Consider the following 23617-nt stretch of genomic DNA (forward strand, 5'->3'; position numbering starts at 1 on the left):
TGTTTTGTTGATTCATTGTATAGTTTTTTGGTCTAAATTTCATTTCTGTGTTGGTCTTTGTTATTTACTTTCTTCTGATAGCTTTGGGTTTGGTTTATTCTTGTTTTTGAGTTGCAATGTTAGGTTGTTAATTTGCAGTTTTTCTGTCTTTGTTTTTTTGATATAGGCATTTAGTGCTATAAACTTCCCTCTTAGTGCTGCTTTTGCTACATTCCAGAGAGTTTGGTATGTTATAGCTCTATTTTCATATGTTTCAAAATTTTTTTAAATGTTCATCTTAATTTTGTCATTGACCCAAAGATCATTCAGAAGCAGGTTGTTTAATTTCACTGTATTTGTATAGTTTTGAATGTTCCTCTTGGTATTGATTTCAAGTTTCATTCCACTGTGGCCCAAGAAGATAACTGATATATTTTTTTTGTTTAATTTATTGAGACTTGTTTTGCGACCTAACATATGGTCTATATGGTCCATTCTGGAAAATGTTCCATGTCCTGAAGAGAATATATGAATATATATCTCTCTATATATATTCTGTAGTTGTTGGGTAGAACGTTCTGTAAATGTCTGTTAGGTCCGTTTGGTCTAGAGTCTAATTTAAGTCCAGAGTTTCCTTGTTGATTTTCTGCCTCTATGATCTAGTGCTGTCAGTGAGGTGTTGGAGTCTTCCACTATTATTATATTACTGTGTATCTCTTTTCTTAGGTCTAATATAATTTGTTTTATGAATATGGGTGCTCTCGTATTGGGTGCATATGTATTTAGAACTGTTATATTTTCTCGTGGAATTGATCCCTGTATCTTAATATAATGGCCTTCTGTGTTACTCCATTTTCACACTGCTATAAAGAACTACCTGAGACTGGGTAATTTATGAAGAAAATGGGTTTAATTGACTCACAGTCCCACAGGCTGTACAGGAATCATGACTGGGAGGCCTCAGGAAACTTATCATCATGGTGGAAGGTGAATAGGAAGCAAGCACATCCTACCATGGTGGAGTGGAAGAGAGAGAAGAGGGAAGTGCTACACACTTCCAAACAACCAGATATTGTGAGAACTCACTCACCATCATGAGGATAGCAGGGGAAACACTCATCTCCATGATCCTCACCTCCCATCAGGAACCTTTCCCAACATTGGGAATTATAACAGCATGAAATTTGGATGGGACACAGAGCAAGACTATATCACCTTCTTTGTCTTTTTTTTTTTTTCTCATAGCTATCATTAGTGTTAGTGTATTTTATGTGTGGCCCAAGACAATCATTCCTCTTTCAATGTTGCCCAGGGAAGCCAAAAGATTGGACCCTCCTGATTTTGTCCATTCACATTTAAGGTTAATGTTGATGTGTGAGGTTTTGTTTCTGTCATAATGTTAATTGTTACCAAGTGGTTTTGTAGTGTCAATTGTGTAACTATTTAATAAGACCTGTGAATTTTGTACATTCATGTGTTTTTACAATAGTGAGCACTGACCTTTTGTTTCCAAGTTTTGAACACCTTAAAACATTTCTTAGGATTGGTGATGAATTAGTTTAGCATTTGCTTATCTGGGAAAGATTTTATTTCTCTTTCTTTTATAAGGCTTAAATTTAGGAGGATACAAAATTTGTGGTTGACAGTTTTTGTCTTTAGGAAGTTTGAAAATAGGACCCCAATCTATTCTGGCTTGTAAAGGTTCTGCTGAGAAGTTTACTGTTAGTCTGAAGGGATTCCCTATATAGGTAATTAGATCCTTTTTTTCTTGATGATTAGAGGCCCTGATGACTATATGCCTTGGTGAAGTCCATCTTGCGATGCATTTTCCTAGAGCTCTCTGAACTTGTGCCTGGATATCTAAATCTGTCTCTCTCTCTTTTTTAGGTTTTGGGCTCTTTATCTTTTGTTCAAAATTGATGATGAGAAGTATCTATGAATGGCAGTAACCTGAAAAGGCATAAATGAGAAAGAGTGGATGAACTCTGAGTTTTCTGATTTCCATTATGTAAAGTTGCATAAAAAGTATTTTTTTGTTTGTTTTAATTTCTAATTTCAGAGGTACATGTGCAGACTTGTTACCTAGGAAAACTTGTGTCATGGGGCTTTATTGTGCAAATTATTTTATCTCCCAGGTATTAAGCCTAGTACCCATTAGTTACTTTTCCTGATTCTCTCCCTCCTCCCACCCTCTACCATCTAATAGGCCTTAGTGTGTTTTGTTCCCCTCTATTTGTCAATGTGTTCTCATCACTTAGCTCCCAATTATAAGCGAGAACATGTGGTATTTAGTTTTCTGTTCCTGTGTTAGTGTGTGAAGGATTATGGTCTCCAGCTCCATCCATGTCCCTGCAAAGAACATGATCTGGTTTTTTTTGTGTGTGTGGTTGCATAGTATTCCATGGTGTATATGTACATCATGAAACTGAATTTAGCAGAATACAAAATTTGTGGCTGACAAGTTTTTTTTATACATTTTAAAAAATCTAGTGTATCATTGGTAGGCATTTAGGTTGATTTCATGTCTTTGCTATTGTGAATAGTGCTTCAAAGAACTTTTGTGTGCATGTGTCTTTATAATAAAATGATTTATAGTCCTTTGGGTATATACCCAGTAATGGGATTGCTGGGTCAAGTGGTATTTCTGTCTTTAGAACTTTGAAAAATTACCATACTGTCTTCCACAATGGTTGAAATAATTTGCATTCCCACTGACAGTGTATAAGCGTTCCCTTTTCTCCTCTCCAGCATGGATGTCTAAATTTCTACCAAGCCTATGGAAATATTCCTTAATTATTTCCTCAAATAAGTTTTCCAAACTTTTAACTTTCTCTTCATCTCCCCCAGAAATAGCTATGAATTGTGCATTTGGTTGTTTTACATTATTCCATACTCCTCAAAGGCTTTGCTCATTTTTAAAATTCTATTTTCGTTATTATTGTCTGACTGGGCTAATTCAAAAGATCTGTCTTTGAAATTCTTTTTTCTGTTTGGTCGAGTCTATTATTAAAGCTTTCAACTGTATTTTGTAATTCCTTCAATGAATTTTTCATTTCTAGATGTTCTTTGTGTGTGTTTTTTGTTTTAATGTCTATCTCTTCAGTAATTTTTTCATTGATGTCTTGAATAGTTTTTCTAATTTCTTTGTGTTGGTTTTCAACTTTCTTTTGTATCTCACTGAGCATCTTTAAAATACATATTTTGAATTATTTATCTGGTATTTCAAAGATTTCCTTTGGACTAGAAACCATTGCTAGAGAGTTAGTGTGATTCACTGGGGTGTTTTAACACTCTGTTTTTTCATATTACCAGAATTTTTCCTTTGGTTCCTTCTCATCTAGATAAACTATCTCTTCTTCTCTCTTTCTTTATTTTAATTTACTTTCGTTTGGACAGGAGTTTTTTTCTTCTTGAGGATGTGACTATTCTGTATGCTCTGTGTGGTTATTTTACTTTGGTTCTGGATGCTTTCAGTGGCAAGGATTCTACGTGTGTTCCATGGTTATAGATAGCTTTTGTGTGGTGGCTTTCTCAAATGCTGATTGTAGCTACATACTGGGTGGGTTTGTGAGCAGGCTCACTGCCTCCTTGGGTATCAGGATAGAGGAAGTCTCCGGAATCTTAACTCATTCCTCACTGTTGTGCACTTGTATCAGCAGGTTTTGTGTTACACTGTGCAGTTCAATCTCCAGGCCATTAGGTGGCATTTACAGGTAACAGCTGACTATCTGCAGAAGCAGATGGGCATATACTTGATCTTTGTTTATTGAGAGAAGCTCTCTTTTGCTTCAGCCAATGGGCTATTCTGTGGATCACCCACAAAGCTGGGTGGAGCTGGACTGTCAAGCTGGACTTTGACCTCATATATCCCAATGGTAAACACAAGCACCAGACCTGACTGGGTGCTTGAGGGAGATCCCGGTGAAATGTGCTGAGGTTTCTGCAGTGGGGAGCACTATCTCAGCTCCATGGCCTGGCGAGGTAGGAATGTAATTCACCTTCCTGTCATGTTTCTGTCCTGGCACTCCAGACACTCAGATAGACAGACCTCTCTGTCTCCAAGCTGCAGTGAATCTGAGAGCCACGAAAGGTACCTGCTCTGTGACTCTCCACAAAAGTGGTTATGGGGCGGAACTTCTTTTCTCAGCCCAAAACATAAAACTTTGAGGCTCTCCTCTTCTCTGCTGCAGGAATGCTGCTGCTCTATGTAGAGAGTGGGAAGGACCTGCCTTTAGTGCAAGCCTGGGCCTGGTGAGCACACATCCAATGGGGTACATCCACCCCTAACAGTCCTGGAATGACCATCTACCAGCATGCCTATGCCAGTCTCCCATGCGTGCAGCCATGGCTATTTCTGCAGTAGTTGTGGGGAGGGTAGAGAAAAGAGGTCTTCCTCTCCACAGCCATGTTTAAGCACTGGGGCCATATGGCCACTGGGGTGGAACCACATTTCTCTCCCACAGAGCTGAGCATGGCATCTTTGCCTCTGTCGGAAGAGGCACCATCACCTTCACCCCACAAGTGGAAGCTCTCAAGCACAGGAAAGAACATGCTCTGGTTTCCTTTGTCCCAGGGAAGGGGTACTTTCTTGGTGGGTTGCACTCTCTCTTCCCATAGGAGCAGCACTCCCTGAGACCTGGGCCATGGGCATTCTGCAGCTCCGCTAGGTCCAGTCAGGCCTGTGTGGCTGCCACAATCCCAGCTGTTGCTGCGGAATGTCTGCGGGAGATCTGGCAATGTGGAGACACAAGGACTGAGGTTGCCTGGGTAGAAAACAGTCTCACAATGGGTGTGCAGCAAATATGACACCTGCTACCACAACTTGGGTCCAGGAACAGGGTGAGTGACTGTGTGCAGGTTGGTAGTCTGGTGTAATGTCCTCAAGAAGTCCCCAAATCACCACTCATACTAGTGCTTTGGCTCATGAAAGCAGAGGAGACCTCTGAAGTTTGGAAACCAGCAGTCTGCTCCAAGGGTGAAGGGAGCCAAGAACATACCCTTTTGATGAAATACCAAGTCCCTCGGGAGGGTCTGATCTCAGCCAGCCTTTTGCTTCCCTCTTTTTCTGTACCTTAGCTGCTTCTTGTGAATTCTCCACTAGTTCCAGCACTCTTTCCTTAATATTCTATATGAGTTATGATTACTCACCTGTACGTTCGATTCTTCTTTCTGAGGGGAACTGACATGTGACCTTTCTAGTAAGCCATCTTGAAATTTATAAAACCTGAATTTTAGTTTTTTATATTTATGGAAAGGCAATATGTGATTAATGATATGTTTATGGAAATGTTTTGATGTGTAGAATAATATTTATAGATGTAAGTAAAGGATATTTAAAAGGATTTTTTTTTCTACGTGACAGTGTCCAATTTGTCTGAGAAGGTAGCAGAGGGCAAGTACTTTCCCATCCAGCACATGCTGTCAGATCACCTGTGCAGGATTTTCAAAGGCAGTAGAGAAGGGCTGATTTTATGACCTTTAGCTCGATATGTACTTTGAGTATAAGAAGGACTGATATTTAAAGAGAGGATTTTCTGTGTGCTGGGAGTCTGCCCTCACTCCCAACACCAGAAAAGTGCTGGGTGCTTCACTCTCACTTCAACCTAGTGTAAAGGGCTGCAAGGTGACCAATCAGGAATCTTGATGTGTTCCTGGATTTGAAGGGACACACTAGTTTACTGCCTGTGTACTATGGAAGGTAATCTTACAATGAAATATTGGCTGAAGCCATGTGTGAAGGTGGGGAAAGAGCTAAGGCTGCACTTTTACCATTTGGCAAGAAGTGGGTACTTTCCCATGGGCCTGATGTGAAAGCTGGAGCCTCTGGAATGAATTCTGCAAAGGCAAGGGGGTCCTGGAAGTGTGGGAATGTGGGATTTGTTGCAGAGGCAGGAGCTGATGAGGAGTAGCAGTTGGTCAGCTAAAGAAGATACATCAGGGACCCCTGAAGAATTCACAATCATGTGCTCAAGAAAAAAGTCAGCTTTGGTCATTCATCACACCACCAAGAGCATCAACACTGAGCAAATCAAGCAGGTCTTTTCCTGCTTCCTTATCTTTTGTTTCTCTCCTCTTGCAACCCTGGGGATTTGGGTGTAAGGTAGAGAGAAGCTGATGGAGAAACAAGATGTCTGCTTTCTTTTTTTTCCAGTGTAAGTTTCCAAAAGAGGCCCAATCTGGAGGAGGGAGAAAGAGTCAACTTAAAATGACTTGTGGAGTTTTAACTATTACAAGAATCTGTTTGAATTAGTGAAATGAGACAGTTCTTGCAAGTAGAAATGACTATAGAATTTTTAATTGTTCAGCAACAAACAGAAAATCTTTTTCATCCAGGGACAGGGAAAAAAATAGTTACACCCCATAGAGCAGGTATTATGGGCTGGCATTGAGGTGGAAAGAATTACAATGGTCAATGACTTTATTTTTTAAAGACAGGTTTACCCATGATTGTTATGTAAATACATTAATAATCAAACACTGTTTGCTGACATGTTCAAATGATTAAGTTTTCTGTGAATTATCAATATTAAATTTTTAAAAAGTTAGAAAGCATTTAGTAAAATCATTTCAAGGTTTATTTATACTTTTTTTTTTTTAAATTCTGGCTGCAATTTGAAAAATTGGGGTCATTTCTTGAAGATGAGATTTTAATGAAGTTTTTAAAGAAAACGCGGGAATAAGTATAGAAACTTAAGGTGGGAGAAGGTAAATGCAATGCAAGTAGAGAAAATGAATAGGTGGCTTTAAGAAAGAATTGGAAACTGAAGGGATACAGGGGGAATTCGAGAGAAACAAGTGCATGTGTGTATGTCTGTTGCTCATAGTGGTGAGGGTATAAGCATCCTTCTCCCTAAATCTAATCTTTCTCTTAAACTAACAGGTGCCTTGAACTTTAGGAAAAGTAAAATTTGAAAGTGTATCTTCACATTATTTAGTGATCTTTTCTTCCCTTAACATGTCTTTTTTTCAGAGCTCTTCTCCGTGGTTTGGCATGGCTACAGTTTACTGTCCTATTTTAAAAGACAATCCCAGGTTATTATGAGGAGGGTTAGCTGAGGAGACAGAGCAGGACCGTCTCCCAAATCTTCTTCTGGAAGGCATGAACCAAGCATGTACAAGCAATAAACCTATTTCCACAAGCTTGTTAGTGTACTAAGCCACATACAACATTGATATATTAGTGCTAAATCTCAAATTAGCTACTGGATTTTTAGAACTAGGGGAGGAGAGCCAAACAAAGAAGTTTCTTCTGAATCTATAGCAGCTCCAGGCAGCTGATGAGCTACCAGCCGCTAGTCCTATGAACAGATATTCTGGGCTGTCTATTTATAGTGCCATCTTGTCACATGGGCTGGCATTGTTGTCTGGCGTTATGCTTTACAGTCAGGGAGCTTTACTTTTCGAATAGCCAACTCCTTTCAGTAGACTAAATGGGATTTTAAGCAGGCCGGCACTGAGTCCTGGACTGTACAGCCAAAAAGGTGTAGAAGCTCTAACTCCTTCATTTTTTTTACATAGGGAGAAATTGAGGTCCCTAAAGATTAGGACAGTGATTAGTTAGACTTAGAAATACACCCTACGCCTCTTGACTCCCAAGTCTAGTGCCTTTAGCAAAAACTTAAACTAAGAATTTTGTTTTGTTTTGTTTTGTTTGGAGGGGGGTAAGTTTTAGATACGAGGAGGCCAAAGATTTTTTTTTAATTCTTAAAACATATAATTAAACAAATTAACATTTTATAGTGTCTGAGGCTCCTCTATTATTTGCATAAGCAAAGGAGAAAAAGAGATGTGTATTCTTTCAACACTTGCCACTGATAATGGTAAATATAAGTTAACAATGGCATGATCTGAATAACTTCAAGAGAGACTCAACCGTGCTTATTTAGGTGTAGGCTTAACACGTGTAGGTGTACTCAACTGACCAGTGGTGTCTGTGACCCTGCGTAAGGCATTAAACAGTCCTGAAAATGTCTCCTCTGCTGTTAAAAAACCTGAGCCAGACTCATTTACATGTAAAATTTTAAAAATTGTAAAATATGAGGATAAAGTATTAACATTATTTTTTGTAATTGCTACATTGTAATTACAGAAGTGCATCCTCTTCTGTATACACTTGTTACCAGGGCGACTGCATGGATAGTCTATGGAGTTGTACTCCAGGGGTGCAGTTAACATAGACTGTGGGGCAAGTAGTGGCCTCACTGGCTTTGAGCTGTGCAAGGACCCTGTTACCATATGTGATTATACCTTTTTGTTAAAAATAATTTTTTATTTTTTATTTTTGTGTGTATATGGTAGGTGTATGCGTTTATGGGGTACATGAGATGTTATGATACAGGTATGCAATGCATAGTAATCACATTATGGAAATGGGGTGTCCATTCCCTCAAGCATTCATCATTTGTGTTACAAACTATCCAATTATAGTCTTTTCATTATTTTTTTAAATGTACAGTTAAATTATTATTGACTATAGTTACCCTGTTGTGCTATCAAATACTAGGCCTTATTTATTCATTCTATTTTTGTGTACCCATTAACCGTCCCCTCCTCCCCGACACCTCCCACTATCCTTCCCAGCCTCTGGTAACCATTCTTCTACTTTCTGTCTTGCGGGCTGTCTGTATATACATTGTGCAGCGCAGGATTACTCTGCAGAACATGGCCCTGGGTAGCCTTTTCCTGGTAGAATGCCTCTTGGATTTTATAACTTCAAACATGCTTAGGTCTTAAATTAATATTTTTGACAATGTTTATAAGAAATTATAAGTGTACCTCATTTCATTGCATTCACTTTATTGCACTTTTCAGGTAGTCTATTTTGTACAAATTGAAGGTTTGTGGCAACCCTGCATCAAGCAAGTCTATTGGCGCCGTATTTCCAACAGCACGTGCTCACTTCATGTCTGTGTGTCACGTTTTGGTAATTCTCACAATATTTTATACTTTTTCATTATTATATATACTATGGTGATTGTGATCAGTGATCTTTTATGCTAATAACATAATTATTTTGGGAAATCACAAACTGCACCCATGTAAGTTGGTGAACTTAATTGATAAATGTGCTTGTTGTGACTGGTCCACTGACCAGTCATTCCCATATTTCTCTTCTCCTTGGACATCCCTATTTCCCGAGTCACAACAATATTGAAATAGACCATTTAATGACCCTACAATGGCCGCTCAGTATCCAAGTGAAAAGAAGAGTGGCAGCTCTCTCATTTTAAATCAAAAGCTAGAAATGATTAAGTGTAGTAAGGAGGGCATTTTAAAAGCTGAAAAGGGCAGAAAGCTAGGCCTCTTGTACCAAACATCCAAGTTGTGAATGCAAAGAGAAATTTATTGAAGGAAATTAAAAGTGCTACTCCAGTGAACACAAAAAGGAAAGAAAGCAAAACAGCTTTATTGTTGTTATGGGGAAAATTTTAGTGGTCTGTATAGAAAATCAAGTCAGCCTCAACATTCCCTTAAGCCAAAGTCTAATTCAGAGCAAGGCCCTAATTCACTAATTCTCTAAAGGCTGAGAGAGGTGAGGAAGCTGAAGAAGAAAGGTTTGAAGCTAGCAGAAGTTGGTTCATGAGGTTCTAGGAAAGAAGCCATCTTTATAATCTAATTGCAAGGTGAAACAGCAAGCCCTGTTGGAGAAGCTGCAGCAAGTTATCCAGAAGATCTGGCTAAGTTAATTGATGAAGGTGTATACATTAAACAACAGATTTTCAATGTATATGAAACAGTCTCCTATTAGAAGAAGTTGCCCTCTAGGACTTTCCTAGAGAGAAGTCAGTACCTGGCCTCAAAGTTTCAAAAGACTGGCAGACATTCCTGGGGGCTAATGCAGCTAGTGACTTTAAGGTGGAGCCAATGCTCATTTACAACTCAGAAAAACCTAAGGTCCTTAAGAATTATGTGAAATATACTCGGTCTGTGCTCTAGAAATGGAACAACAAAGCTATTTACAGAGTGGTTTCCTGAATATTTTAAGACTATTGTTAAGGTCTATTGCTTAGAAAAAATGATTTCTTTCAAAATATTGCTGCTTATTGACCAGATATCTAGTCACCCAAGGACTCTGATGGAGATGTACAAAGAGATAATTTTTTTTTCATGCCTGCTAATACAAAGCCCACTCTGTAGCCCATGGATCAAGAAGTCATTTTGACTTTCAAGTCTTATTATTTAGGAAATACATTTCACAAGGCTATGCCTGCCATAGATGTGATTCCTCTGATCGATCTGGGCAGAGCACATTACAGACCTTCTGAATAGGGCTTACCAGTCTAAATGCCATTAATGGCATTCATGATTCATGTGATGAGGTCAAAATATCAACGATGCCAGGAGTTTGAAATAAACGGATTCCAACTCTCACAGATGGCCTTGAGAGGTTCAATACTTTAGTGGAGGGAGTAATGCATATGTGGTAGAAATAGCAAGAGACCAAGAATTAGAAGTGGAGTCTGAAGATGTGACTGAATTCCCATAATCTCATGATAAAACTTGAACCAGTGAGAAGTTACTTCTAATGGATGAAGCAAAGGAAGTGGTTTCTTGAGATGGAATTTATTTCTAATGAAGATGCCATGAACATTATTAAGATGACAACAAAGGATTTAGAATATTGCATAAATTTAGATGTAAAGCAGCAGCAGGATTTGAGAGGATTAACTCCAATTTTGAAAGAAGTTCTACTGTGAGTAAAATGCTGTCTGTTCTCACTCATAGGTGGGAATTGAACAATGAGATCACTTGGACAGAGGAAGGGGAACGTCACACACCAGGGCCTATTGTGGGGTGGGGGGATGGGGGAGGGATAGCATTAGGAGGTATACCTAATGGAAATGACGAGTTAATGGGTGCAGCACACAAACATGGCACATGTATACATATGTCACAAACCTGCACACTGTGCATGTGTACCCTAGAACATAAAGTATAATAAAAAAAATGCTGTCACACAGAATCACATGCTACAGAGACATCTTTCATGGACAAGTCAATCAATGTGGCAAACTTCATTGTTGTCTGATTGTAAGAAATTGCCACATTCACCCTAGACTTCAGCAACCAGCATCTTGATCAGTCAGCAACCATCAAAATCGAAGCAAGACCGTCCGCCAAAAAAAAGCTTATAACTTGTTGAAGGCTCTGATGATCTTTAGCATTTTTAGCAATAAAGTATTTTTAAATTAAGGTATGTACTTTTTAAAGGCACAATGCTATTGTACATTCAATAGACTACAGTATAGTGTAAAGATAACTTTTATATGCACAGGTAAACCAACAAATACCTGTGACCCACTTTACTGTGATATGCATTTTATTGTGGTGGTCTGGCACTGAACCCACAATATCGTCCAGGTATGCCTGTGCATTTGTAATCTTAAAATTCAAAAAAATCCTACCTTTTCCAAAATGGTAAAAATTATTGTGGAAACTTCTTGATTTATGTTTTAAATTCAACTGATCGGAAATCAAAATTACATAAAAACAAAGTTTGAAAATGCACCAAATGTCAGCAAGGGGAGCTTGAAAATTTTAAAAGATACATTTGTGTGTTCATGGTCCTAAAAGAGTTATCTCAGTGTCATATTTAGTGCCATGTGCTATTGTGTGCTTGGCTGGTCCTGAGCACATTTCCACACTGGTTGACCATTGCAAATGGAACAAATTCTGCTCTTAATTCCTCTGCATGCGGTTTTTCAAGAGCTCCATGACAACCTTTTAATTCATCTTTTGAAAACCAGCCTGCATTGCAAAAGCAACAACTTTCACTTTGGCTTGAACTCCCTCTTCAGTCTTTGACATAGGCCACAAATTACAGGGTTAGTTTCTTACATGTACCCTTCATTTTGGTGTGAAAACTTTTTCCTGTTATTTCTTGCTGAACTCTAGATTTATCCCTTAATGTATTTGATTCTATTGGCTGTAGCAACATGCCAAGCTAAATAGCTAAATTCTTAAGCCTCCCTTGCAGGTTTTGGGTAACCATGTGACAGAATTCCAGCCAATGAGATATAAATGGAAGTTGTTGGGGAATCTCTTCAAAGGGGAAGTATGTGCCTATTTGCCCTACTGATTCTGTCTTCCTTTTGTTTGAAACATGTGTAGGATGGGTGGAGCTTCAGTAGCTATCCTGAGAACATGAGGGTCATGCCCAAAAGATGGTGAAATAGAAAACTAGAAAGAACCTGGATCTCTAATGACATCAAGGAGTACCACAACATACCTGGCTCAGCTGCCTTTGGACTTCTTTTATACTGGAGAAAAATTAACCCTGAATGTACTCAACATAGTATTTTGGGGGTTTTGGAACACAATTTCTCTTTTTTAAAAAATCTTTTATTTTAAGTTCAGGGGACATGTGCAGGATATGCTGGTTTGTTACATAGGTAGACTTGTGTCATGGGGGCTTTTTGGGCAGATTATTTCACCACCCAGGTATCAAGCCTAGTACCTATTAGTTATTTCTCCTGATCCTCTCCCTCCTCCCACCCTCCACTCTCTGCTTGGCCCCAGTGTGTGTTGTTCCCTTCTATGTGGCCATGTGTTCTCATCATTTAGCTCCCATTTACAAGTGACAGTGTGTGGTATTTGGTTTTCTGTTAGTTTCCTAAAGATATGGGCCTGCAGCTCCATCCATGTACCTGTGAAGGACATGATCTCATTCTTTTTTATGGCTGCATAATATTCCATGATGTACCATATATTCTTTATCCAGCCTATCATTGGTGGGCATTTAGGTTGATTCCATGTCTTTGCTATTGTAAATAGTGCTGCAATGATCTTTGTAATAGAACAATTATATGCATGTATCTTTATAATAGAACAATTTATATCCCTTTAGGTCTATACCCAGTAATGGGATTGCTGGGTCAAATGGTATTTCTGTCTTTAGGTCTTTTGGGAATCTCCACACTGTCTTCCACATTGGTTGAACTAATTTACACTCCCACTAACAGTGTGTAATCATGGAACACAGTTTCTAAGTGATAAATAGATCTTGCCTATTTTTATCCAACATTCCCTGAGATCATTCCCCATCCCTAATTTGGAATGATCTTACCTACTCCAGCCAAGTCAGAATCTCCATTTCTTTGAGGGCAATTCTCAGACTCACATTCTGTAGGAAATCTTCTTTTATTCATCTCCTTCTTCTCTCATCAGTCTTTTAATTAAAACTGATTTAAAATTTTTGGTGTTTGAGTTAATCTCTCCTACATGTAATATATTTTTTTATATAGTCCCTTTTCTATGTTTTCTGCCCTTCAACATGGAAAGTCATTGGGACTAGATATCTATTGTAGTTCCTTCTGCAATTTCCCATTATGCTGCAGCAATTGGGCCTAGCAAAGTGGTGAGCTCCTCTAAAATGCCATGGTTATTAAGTGAATGAACTTTGTCAAATCTAGAGAAACATGGGATGTGAGGATCTATAATTGAGCAATTTTTCCTCTTCCTTATTCATATTAATCAGGCTTGGATTGTGGGGCCACCTCATCCTACAACTGATTTCAACGTCCACGTTTCTTAAAGAAGGAAAAGGGAGGTCTCCTGACCTTTCTTGAGTATTCACTTCAGTCTGTCTCTGGGCTTCTCTCAGAGGTTTTAGGTTACTATTCTTCCTTTTCTCTTCCTTCCTCCCTCCTTCCTTTCTTCTTGTTCTTCTCCTCCCCTCCTCTTTTCTCTCTTTCTCCTTCTCATTTTATTTCTTCCTCTGAACTTTACAAACATTTTTAAAAAACAACATTTGAAAACAAGGGTTCCAAAATCTATGAGAAATTAGTTAAAAACCTGACCCTTTCCTAGCTTTTTTCTGCCTGGTAACAAATCCCTATACCTGAACTCAGTCACCATCTTGTTCTTGTCATTCAAGTGGTTCCTCAGATTCTCCTTTTTCCAGGAATTCTTCTTCAATGGACTGGCAGTGTGAGGCACAACCTATTCAACAATTGTCTATTCAGTGTATGTGTTGAAATCTAGTATGTGCTCATTGCTCTGAGATGATGTTAGTGAGTGGGAGCCAAATGTAAAATCAAGTATGATTTTTGACTTGAAAAAATGTATAATCTGGAGAATTTTGGAATTCACACTTATAAAATTCAGTAAGGGTATTCACCCTGTCATACAGAGGTTTAAGATTAAGTTCATCCTCTCTCTGGCTCCCCACATTATCTCTACCTCCTACCCCATGTCAAAGGGGCAGTCAGTGAACTCATGAAGTGCCTACTCAATTCCTTCCTTACTAGTCAGCTCACCTTCCACAGTTACTCTTCAATTGCTCATAATGTAACTTCTACAATACTCAATTCAGACATTTACAATTCGATTTTTTTTCAAATATTAATATATCAATCAAAGAGCAAGGAATTAGCACTTACTGTTACATAGCTAACATTGGTTTAGATATTTGGGGAGTGCAGTAAAGGCTGACTAGGATATTCTCCTGCTTCCTTTCTTCTTCACTTCTTCTAACCTTTGCTGATTCTGCCTATTCCTGGCAGAGTTATTCATTCTATGTTTCCATAGCAGTGATAATGATGATTAATATGGAGATTTAGTAAGTGCCAGACACTGTGATAAGTACTTTTCTTAAGTTTTTTTTATTGAATCCTCCCAACAAACCTAAAAGTATTACTATTATTGTTCTGATTATTATAGGTAAGGAAACTGAGTTTCAGTTAACCAAACTAACCAAGGGTCTGCAACTACTAAATGTGGGAGGAGAATTCCAACACGGGTAGTCTGGTTTGATCATCTCTAATTTAAAGGGACAGAAACTGTCTCAGTCATCTCAGGCTGCCTTTCACAACAACAACAAAAAAACAGATTATGTGGTTTAAACCACAGAAATGTGTCTTCTCACAGTTCTGGAGGCTGGAAATTTCAAGGTCTGATAGAGGGTTGTTTCTGGTGAAGGCTCTTTTCCTGGCTTGCAGACAGCTACCTTCTCACTGTATCTTTATATGTAGGAGGGGGAGCAAGGTCTCTAGTTTCTCTTTTTATAAGGGCACTAATGACATAATGGGGCCCTACCATCATGATCTCATTAAATCCTAATTTCCTCCCAATGATCTCATCTCTAAATACCACCATGTTGGGGGTTAGAGCTTCAACATATGAATTTTTGGAGGATACAAACATTCAGTCTATAATAAAAATAAGCCTTAGGAAGATTAGATAAAATAGCCAAAGTCAGAGTTACTAGGTGGCAGAACAAGGACTGAATCTCAGATTTCTGGAGAGCAATGTTCCTCTGTGTTACTCTGAGTCAGGAAGGCAAAGGGGTCAGAAAGAGCAAGGAGGATCCTTGGTACTTCCAAATGTTCTTGACTCTTAAACAGCAATCCAGGTCAGGGCATCTTAACTTCAATACTTATCTAGGTACAGAGATCCCTTTCTGTTTTGCTGCATTATATTGGTAATATTTTTACTCACAGAGAGAGAAATAGATCTTTCTCCACCTGACTCAGAGACAGTGAGTAATTAACCCACCAGAAATGAAAACCAGGTCTTCAGAAAAGAGCTGTCTCTTGTACTTTTTGAGCTTGTATCTTCAGTAGGGGTTTTAATAGAGTAGTCATGCTTTGGTGAGGCTTGTAGGCTTTTGCCAACATTTTCAATATTGCATCAGTCAAGATTTCAATAGGAAACAAAAGGCACATTAAGATTGGGTAATTTGAACAGAGTTTGATAAACAGACTATTTACAGGGGTATGGACATGGCTTAAGAAAAGCAACAAGGGATGGCATGTAACCCTGTGTTGATATGGGCTCTTAACACTGGGAGGCCTGAAGGGACAAATAGAAGGAGGAAGGAGAGGTTAGAACCAGGAGGGGGAGCTGTATGAGAGGGCTGTATGACTGGTGCCAGGGCCCTCACGGGGGCAATGTGGCCACCCACGGCCCAGCATGGTGAGCCTGAGGAAGAATCAGCACCCTCACTCTCTTCCCACCTCTGATCACTTGACGCTGCTCCTCCAGAGCCAATGGCAAGAGTTATATTGATGTTCTCCAAACGTGACCATCTCCTGGGGCAGACACCAGGACTGAGAAGTGTGGAGAACAAACTAGAAGGATAAAGAAAAGATATCCAGAAAAAAATACCATTTTCAATGAAATGGAGGCTGGGGAAGTTCTCTTGACTGTCATTTAAGTTGTTTTGCCTCTTTCTGTTAAACCTTATAGGTGGTAGACAGTCTACCAATTGGCATGGTTTATTTTAGTATATATAATGAAGAGAAAAAGACAGCGTGAATTTAGATTCTTACTGAAAATGAATTGAGAAATATCTTATTTAATCATATTGTACTCAACAACTGGGTTCAGAGTTGTTATAAATCAACAGTGTAGTTTTTGAAAACCAATTTTTTGATTGATTGGACACAGTGGTACTTAATATCAAGTTATTGATAAGAAATTCAAACCAGTTTTTGAGAGAATACTTTGTAGAAATCATTCTGACAGCTGATTGAGGAGACTTCGTCTGATAAACTGTAGCCTCTATTTCTGCACTCCCAGGAGGCAGTAGTCCCTACAGTCATGGAATAAAAGGTCAAGGTCCAGCTGTGCCACTCACTAGGGCACAGCCAGGGATCATCTCAGCTTCTTCATCTGAGACCCGAGGAAGAGAATCATATCTCCCTCCGTGGGTTGCCGAGAGACATTTTGCGTAGTGGCTGGCACAAAGGAATTCCGTAAATGTTAGATATTCTAGGTTGAGTGAGTTGGAGAATCTGGCCTGCAAAGAGCAGACAATATTTTTCTAAATAAGGAAGTGATACGTTCACTGGAATGTTGGCTTTTTAAAAATGAAAATGAGATTTCAAAGAGAATATGCGCCTTCTCCAGAAAATGATTAACTATGGCTGTTTTTCCAGTCTGTGATACAACACAATTAATTAAATCAAAGTTTGCCTGGAGTGTATGGAAACTGAGCCTCAAAAGTACATTGAGGTATTGAGGCAGGATAGATGTTAGGAACCAAGGAGCAGCAGGGGAGGAGAAGAAGCTGTTCTTTTCTGACCAAGGAAATTTGTTAGAGCTGTGGCAGCCAAGGGATGCCTTCAAAGTCAAATGCAAAGAGGGTATGCACGGCTATCACCTTCTCCCATGACCCAGGAGATAAATTTCCCTTTTTAGCAGCCAGCTTGTGATATGCTTTCAATAGACTCGTGAAGTAGCGTCATGTTCAAATGGCCCAAACCCTGTGACATAGTAAGGTGGTTGCTCAGCACGGAAAAGAGAATTCCTCCCTTTTTTTTTTTTCAGATAAATAAAGAGAGATCTTTATTAAAACAACTAATTTATTTATTTCTTCTTTTTTTTTTTTAAGGTACCTTCCAATTTCTAAACATTATTTCCTAGTTCTTCACAAATCATTCTGCAGTGGGGTTCGGATCATAACTGTGCTTACATGCCTTGTATTTCTTTTTTTAAATTTTACTTTAAGTTCTGGGATACATGTGAAGAATGTGCAGGTTTGTTATGTGCAGGTATGCATGTGCCATGGTGGTTTGCTGCACCTAGCAACCTGTCATCTAGGTTTTAAGCCCCGCATGCGTTAGGTATTTGTCCTAATGCTCTCCCTCTCCTTGCCTCTCACCCTGTAATAGGCCCCGATGTGTGATGTTGCCTTCCCTGTGCCCATGTTAAAACAACTAATTTCAACAAGCCTCAAAACTTTAGCCAATAAAAAATAACAAAACAATGTAAAATATTTCATGTAGGTGGTATATCTCTTTAAGTAACTCTTAACTATTCTTAAGAGCTAGACCCAGAACTATTTGTTCTCAGACCCAGAGTGGACTTTTTCCACTCGAATTTCCTCTTTTTATTAGGTCTCAAAGACTCTGGCAACTTCCTTTTTCTTTGCCCTTTGACCTTCTTATCCCATGTTTGAAAGTAATTGCTTTCTGACTCCTAATAGAAGTCCTTTTCCTACTCTTTTTTTAGTACCCCTTCCAAAGCAATCCACCATCATGAAGACACAGGCAGATGTTCTTTCTTTCTGATTACTAAATTCAGATGTAATTCCCCTATAATAAAGTCTTCCCTTATCCTGCCTTTTCCCAAATTAAATTGGTCAATTTATTCTCTATAGAATGAGTTTCATTATTTTCTGTGTCTCATTTCTTTTGTAGAGATTGCTTTTCTGTAAAATGAGGATCTTAAAAAACTTTATGCATTTATAAAACAAAAGTAGGACAAGGTTTTCACTGGTTTCAACATCATATACCTTCGGAAGTTGTTCAAAATGAAGCCTGTACAATGGGCAAAGATGTTTTGAAAGGACTTTCCAAATGGAGTAGCACTGAGAAACTGAAGTCTCCACTCCTATACATGTCTGGTGCCAAGTAGGTCAAAGGGCAAATATCTCCCATGAATGGAACACTGGTTGAGAATATTATATCACCTGTGGTGCATCCTGGGAACTTGAGAAAAACATTTCCTCCTTCTCATGGAGGTAGTGAGATTCTGCTTCTTAAGAGAAGGTGCCTAAGAGACAGCAGCATTTATCTGCACTTCTTGCTGAGATGTAGAACTGCTGTCTGGGGACAGTTTGAAGACAGTCTTAGGGATGTCACGGGTAGCTTGGTAGTTGGGCTCTATGAAGTGAAATTTCAAGCCTACTTTAGCACATAAATGTATGGTTCATAGCTTTAAAATAATATTCTTGTTTTTTTCTTTCTTGGTTCAGTGCATTGAATAAAATGCTCACAGAAGGAAGTGAGATGATTAGTTGATTCAAAGGGCCTGTAGCAACTCTGTTTAACATGCTAGATGGGCCAGTCTTATTCAATGATGACTAAGGATCTAGAGAAAACTGGTGTCAGGATGGTCTTCTTCTTTTCACCTACTTTCAGTTGGCCTGCAGTGCCTAGGATGGGTATCCTGTATGCTGGTCACTGGAAGATAGGTAAATTTTTGCTTTGTTGCTGGTTCTGGGACAACAGCCATGGTAAGACCACCTGTATCAGTTACCTATTACTACATAATAAGATCCTCCACAACTTAGTGGCTTAAAACAATAACTATTCTTTCTTACAATTCTGTGAGTGGGCTGGGCTCTGCTGATTCATTTTTCTCTTCCATATGGTATCAGCTGGAATCCTTACATGGCTGCACTCTTCTGAGGTTTGATAATGAGGCGAGAAGGCTTTACTCACGTATTTGGTGGTTGGTACTGGCTGTTGGGTGACATTTCTCCCCACACATCATGTGTCTGGTTGAGTAGCAGAACTTCTTTACATAGTGGCTCAGGACTTCAAACAATAATGAAAAGAGAAACTGCCTGGTCTCTTAAAGCCTGGGTCCTGAACCATAGTGGTGTGAATCACTTCCGTCATATTCTATTGGGCGAAACAAATCACACAGCCAGCCTGCATGTCAGGGGACTGGAAGATAAATAGTCTTGAACTGTGATGGGCATGTGCCTATAAAAATGGAAATATCTCTTGTTGGCTGTCCTTGCAAATCACACACCACACCACCTGTGGTAGGTAAGTGACACCAGAGCTAGTAAGCCATCACAGCACCTCAGATACCAAGGCACAGAGCCAGAGGCACGGGTATACTCAAATTCTTCTGAATTACATAAGCACAAATATTATCTTTTTGCCTCACAAAGATTGCCAGCTCAAGTTTGTAGGTGACTTGATAATCACATATGCAGAGATCTTTTTGACTCATTCTACAGAGTAAGATGTCATAGAGAAAAAAGATAGCAGAGGAAATGCACAAATAATAATTTAATGACTCCAGGACTTCTTCAGTTCAAAGTAGCAACCAAAACTTTGACCACTGGTTTCATGGTTAAAGAAATTTGGTCATAGTGGGAAATAGAGGGCTTTGGAAAGTCATACCTATGTTTAATCCCGACTCCATGACTGACAGCTTTGTGATCTTGGCAAATAACCTAATTCTCTTAGTCTAATTTTTCTCTTATATAATAGGGGAATGTCATGACTTCCCTCACAGAATTGCTAAGGATACAAAGTACCTTGCATACTGCTTCTCACATAGTAAATGTTTAGTAAATATGAACTGTTATTATCTTTGGATCATCTTACTAATTTGGTTATCAAAATATGGCCCTTTAGGGTTATCTAAAGAGCAGGCAGCCTCTCTGTACTTACCCACTTCCAGTTTATGAAAGAAACTTTGGAAGAGTACAAGTCTTTCCAACTCCATGGATACCCAAGTGAATCCTTGTGTTCCTGGCTTGTTAGCTAAGTGAAGAAAGTCTGAGTCATTTCCCTTCTTTTCATCACCAAGTTTACTATTTCCCAAGATGAAACTTTAAGAGTTTAGCAACTATATCCATGGAGGCATGGTTACACATTGAGTATATCCAGTGAAGCTTTACTTTGTCTCTGTTCTACTCTTTTTGGTGAGATAAGCGTTAACTATTAAGATATAAAAAGTAGAGCCATAAACTATTCTGTTAGAAAGGAAAACTATATAATTTTTAACACTAAACATACTGAATTTCCTGGAACATCACTCATTTGAATTGTTTTTCTCTATTAATAAGACCATTTTTGGGATCATGTATTAGTTTGTCCAAGTTTTGGGATATGGAAATACCATAGACATTAGGACACCATAGACACTGGGATTAGGAAGTGAATTTTCTCACCATGCATTTCTCGTTATGCCTAGGAAATATTTTTTCCTCCTCCCTCAAAGGCAGTTGAGAGCTCTACCTTCCCTTTGTCAATTTTTTTTTTTTTTTTTTTTTACTACTAACCACTACTTGGTTACCTTTACTTACTAAATCAGTCTCTTGTGTCTCTCAGCTCCTCCATCATAAACCATCATGTTATTTTGATATCGAATAGATCTTCCTTTTTAAAGTGGGGGAAGGGATTAAGATGTTAAGTGAAAAGGAGAACCAACCATACTCCCTTCTTAGGATTAGACCAAAATTCTTCTCATGTCATGTTATCTAATTCCAATAGCCAGAAAGCAGCTGGGGAAAATAAATTTGGATACTGTGCATTTTTCCTTCTTTTGGAAGAATAGATTTTGCTCCTCTATTTAATAAAAGACAGAAAACTGCTTCTTGAAAATAAAGGCATTGGCGTTTTTAAGTGATCAGGAGTTCTTGCAGAATTGCAAACATGCATCTTCTAGAAGGAAGCCCTGTAAAGATAGAGATAAAACATAGGTTTTTCATTTGCCCTATACTGTATCCATATGAATGTTTTACTTTTCTGTTTGATCTTTAACTGGTTGGGGAGAGGACCTGTTGTTTTTCTTCCCTATTCCCCAAATCACTTCTCTGCTTTCTCAGTCTCTCAACAGTGTTCATGACACCTCAGACTTGGGCAATTGGATTCTTGCCCAGGGTCCTGCATTTCAGAAGGGTTCATTCTATTCTTCCTCCAGCTTTGCCATTTGTCAATCAGGGAGGAGTCTGAGTGGCAAAAGGGATGCCCCCATCCAGGGTTTGCATCTCTCCTAACTCCACTTTGAGCATGTGAGACCCCAGACAGCCCTGAGCTTTCAACCCTAGGCCACAGGGTTGGCTGAGGGCAGCTATTTGGGAGGATTGGTATAGTCATACCTGACTATACCCACAAGTATCCACATGAGGATCCTCATAGGTAGGACAGCGAGGGAGGGTAGGAAAAACAGAGCATCTGAAAGTGTCTATTTATATTTATACCCTAGGTCCCATAAATGTTAGGGGCCTGCCCCTGTTTGACAGCTAGTCCTAATCCTTTTTTTACAGCTGCAGAAATGGAGTAAACTGGGGGACTAGTCTCCAGTTATAGAGAGGCATGGGCCGGAGACACGACTAGAACTCTGGTTATTGCCTTGGCCAGCTGCTCCCCTCACTGGCAAATATTTACCAGCTGTAGAGGGCTAAGCTTTTCCTCAGAAGCTTTACTCTCTGGAAAAATAAAGAGAACAATTCTTGCCCCTTACTCTGGAAAAAGGTGCTGTAAAAACTAGAGATATTATAGTATAATCCTCAGAACGCTCTAATCCTAGAGGCCAGAGAGCAGAGATTTGAATCACAGGTTCTGCTGGCTTGCTCAAATGCCATGTTTAGCATCCAAGTGCTCTATGATTGATAGGCCAGTAGTAGCTAAAAGATTATAAGCTTTTGTAAATGGGTGACTAGCTCCTGAAGAAAGCCACAAATTTCAGCTGATAATACCCAAGTAAAATAGTTATTATGAGTTTTAGAAATGTTGCCAGAAATAAATTGAAGAGTTGTGTGTCTTGAAATTTGGTGCTGTAATTTCTTTTCAGCTGTCACTGCTAAATCCCCTATTAACTGAAACACCTTCCAAAGTTCTCTTGAGGTTAACTGAGTATTCCAGGCAATCTATAACTGGCATCTTCTTGCTCCTGAATCACATTTCAGAGCAGACTTCACACAAAACAGATGATAATGTTAGGTGATCTTCAATTAATAGTCCCTTTAAATTTACTATCTTCTTGGTGTCTCAGTTTGCTGGTGTCTTGAAGGTTTTCTATTTAAAGAATGAGCAAATAATCTAGAATAAGCGAAGACATATGCTCCGTGAAATATAGTCCTTGCTTCATCTAAATAGAAATAGCCATGCATTCTGTTCTATGTCTCACTCGCTTGACAAAGTTGGACTAATAAAAATTCAGAGTTCCAGAGACTGTGTATATATCCTGTGCATGTATAGGCATTTAAGCAAATATTTACCCCAGAAATTATTTATTATTGGTAATCTATATTTACTTAAATAAGCAGATTATAGATACTGGGTTCAATAATCTCAATTCCACTGGCTTTGTGATCTTAGATCACTCAACCTTAGCTGACTTCAGTTTCTTCATATATAAAATAGTGATTTATAGTCCCTGTCCTATAGTTTTTAAAATGAGATTCTGTATGTAAAATGCTTATTATAATACCAGGCACAAATTAAGCCCTCAATAATTCATAGTTATTAGCTTCAGTAAGCAAATCTTTGACACAGAATGCATTGCTGAAAAATAAGAAGGCTTCTTGGTGACCACAAGGTTGGGGACTACTGGAATCAATAATATCAAGTATGTCCTTGGATTCATATGTACATATTTAGGTACTCAAAGTGGAAAAATTAATAAATCATTATAATTATAGCTGATTCTTTCTGCCTATTTCCAGATGACTTCTTGGCAGTAATTTCCAGACTAAGGTAGCTTTGAAAGTGAAGATTCTTTGTATTAGTTCATTCTCATCCTGATATAAAAATACTACCTGAGATTGGGTAATTTATAAACAAAAGAGATTTAATTGACGCGCAGTTCCTCATGGCTGGGGAGGCCTCAGGAAACTTACAATCATGGCAGAAGGCAAAGGAGAAGCAGGAACCTTCCTCACAAGGTGGCAGGAGAGACAGTGAGGAAGTGCCATACTTTAAAACCATCAGCTCTCATGAGACTTCACTCATGATCACGAGAACAGCATGCGGGAAACTTCCCCCATGATTCAGTCACCTCCTACCAGCTCCCTCCTTGACACGTGGGGATTACAATTTGAGATGAGATTTGGGTGGGTACACAGAGACAAACCATATATATAAATTCTAAATGTTTAATACCAGTACTATTAGAGGAGGGTCTAGTCCCCTTCAGGACATAAGGATCTATGATCCTCTGTCAG

At 38.8% G+C, this 23617-nt stretch overlaps 1 long non-coding RNA gene across 1 annotated transcript in view; it reads left to right on the plus strand.

Moving 5' to 3' along the window:
• The first annotated feature begins 3860 nt into the window (after positions 1 to 3860).
• The window catches only part of LOC114678792 (uncharacterized), a 102396-nt gene continuing 82639 nt past the window's right edge, over positions 3861 to 23617 (plus strand). Inside the window, exon 1 of the long non-coding RNA XR_003730328.2 lies at positions 3861 to 3960. This is a non-coding gene — a long non-coding RNA (uncharacterized LOC114678792). The remainder of the gene's footprint in view (positions 3961 to 23617) is intronic.

This window comes from Macaca mulatta, chromosome 6 (genome assembly GCF_049350105.2).
Source record: "Macaca mulatta isolate MMU2019108-1 chromosome 6, T2T-MMU8v2.0, whole genome shotgun sequence".
Lineage (NCBI taxonomy): Eukaryota > Metazoa > Chordata > Mammalia > Primates > Cercopithecidae > Macaca > Macaca mulatta.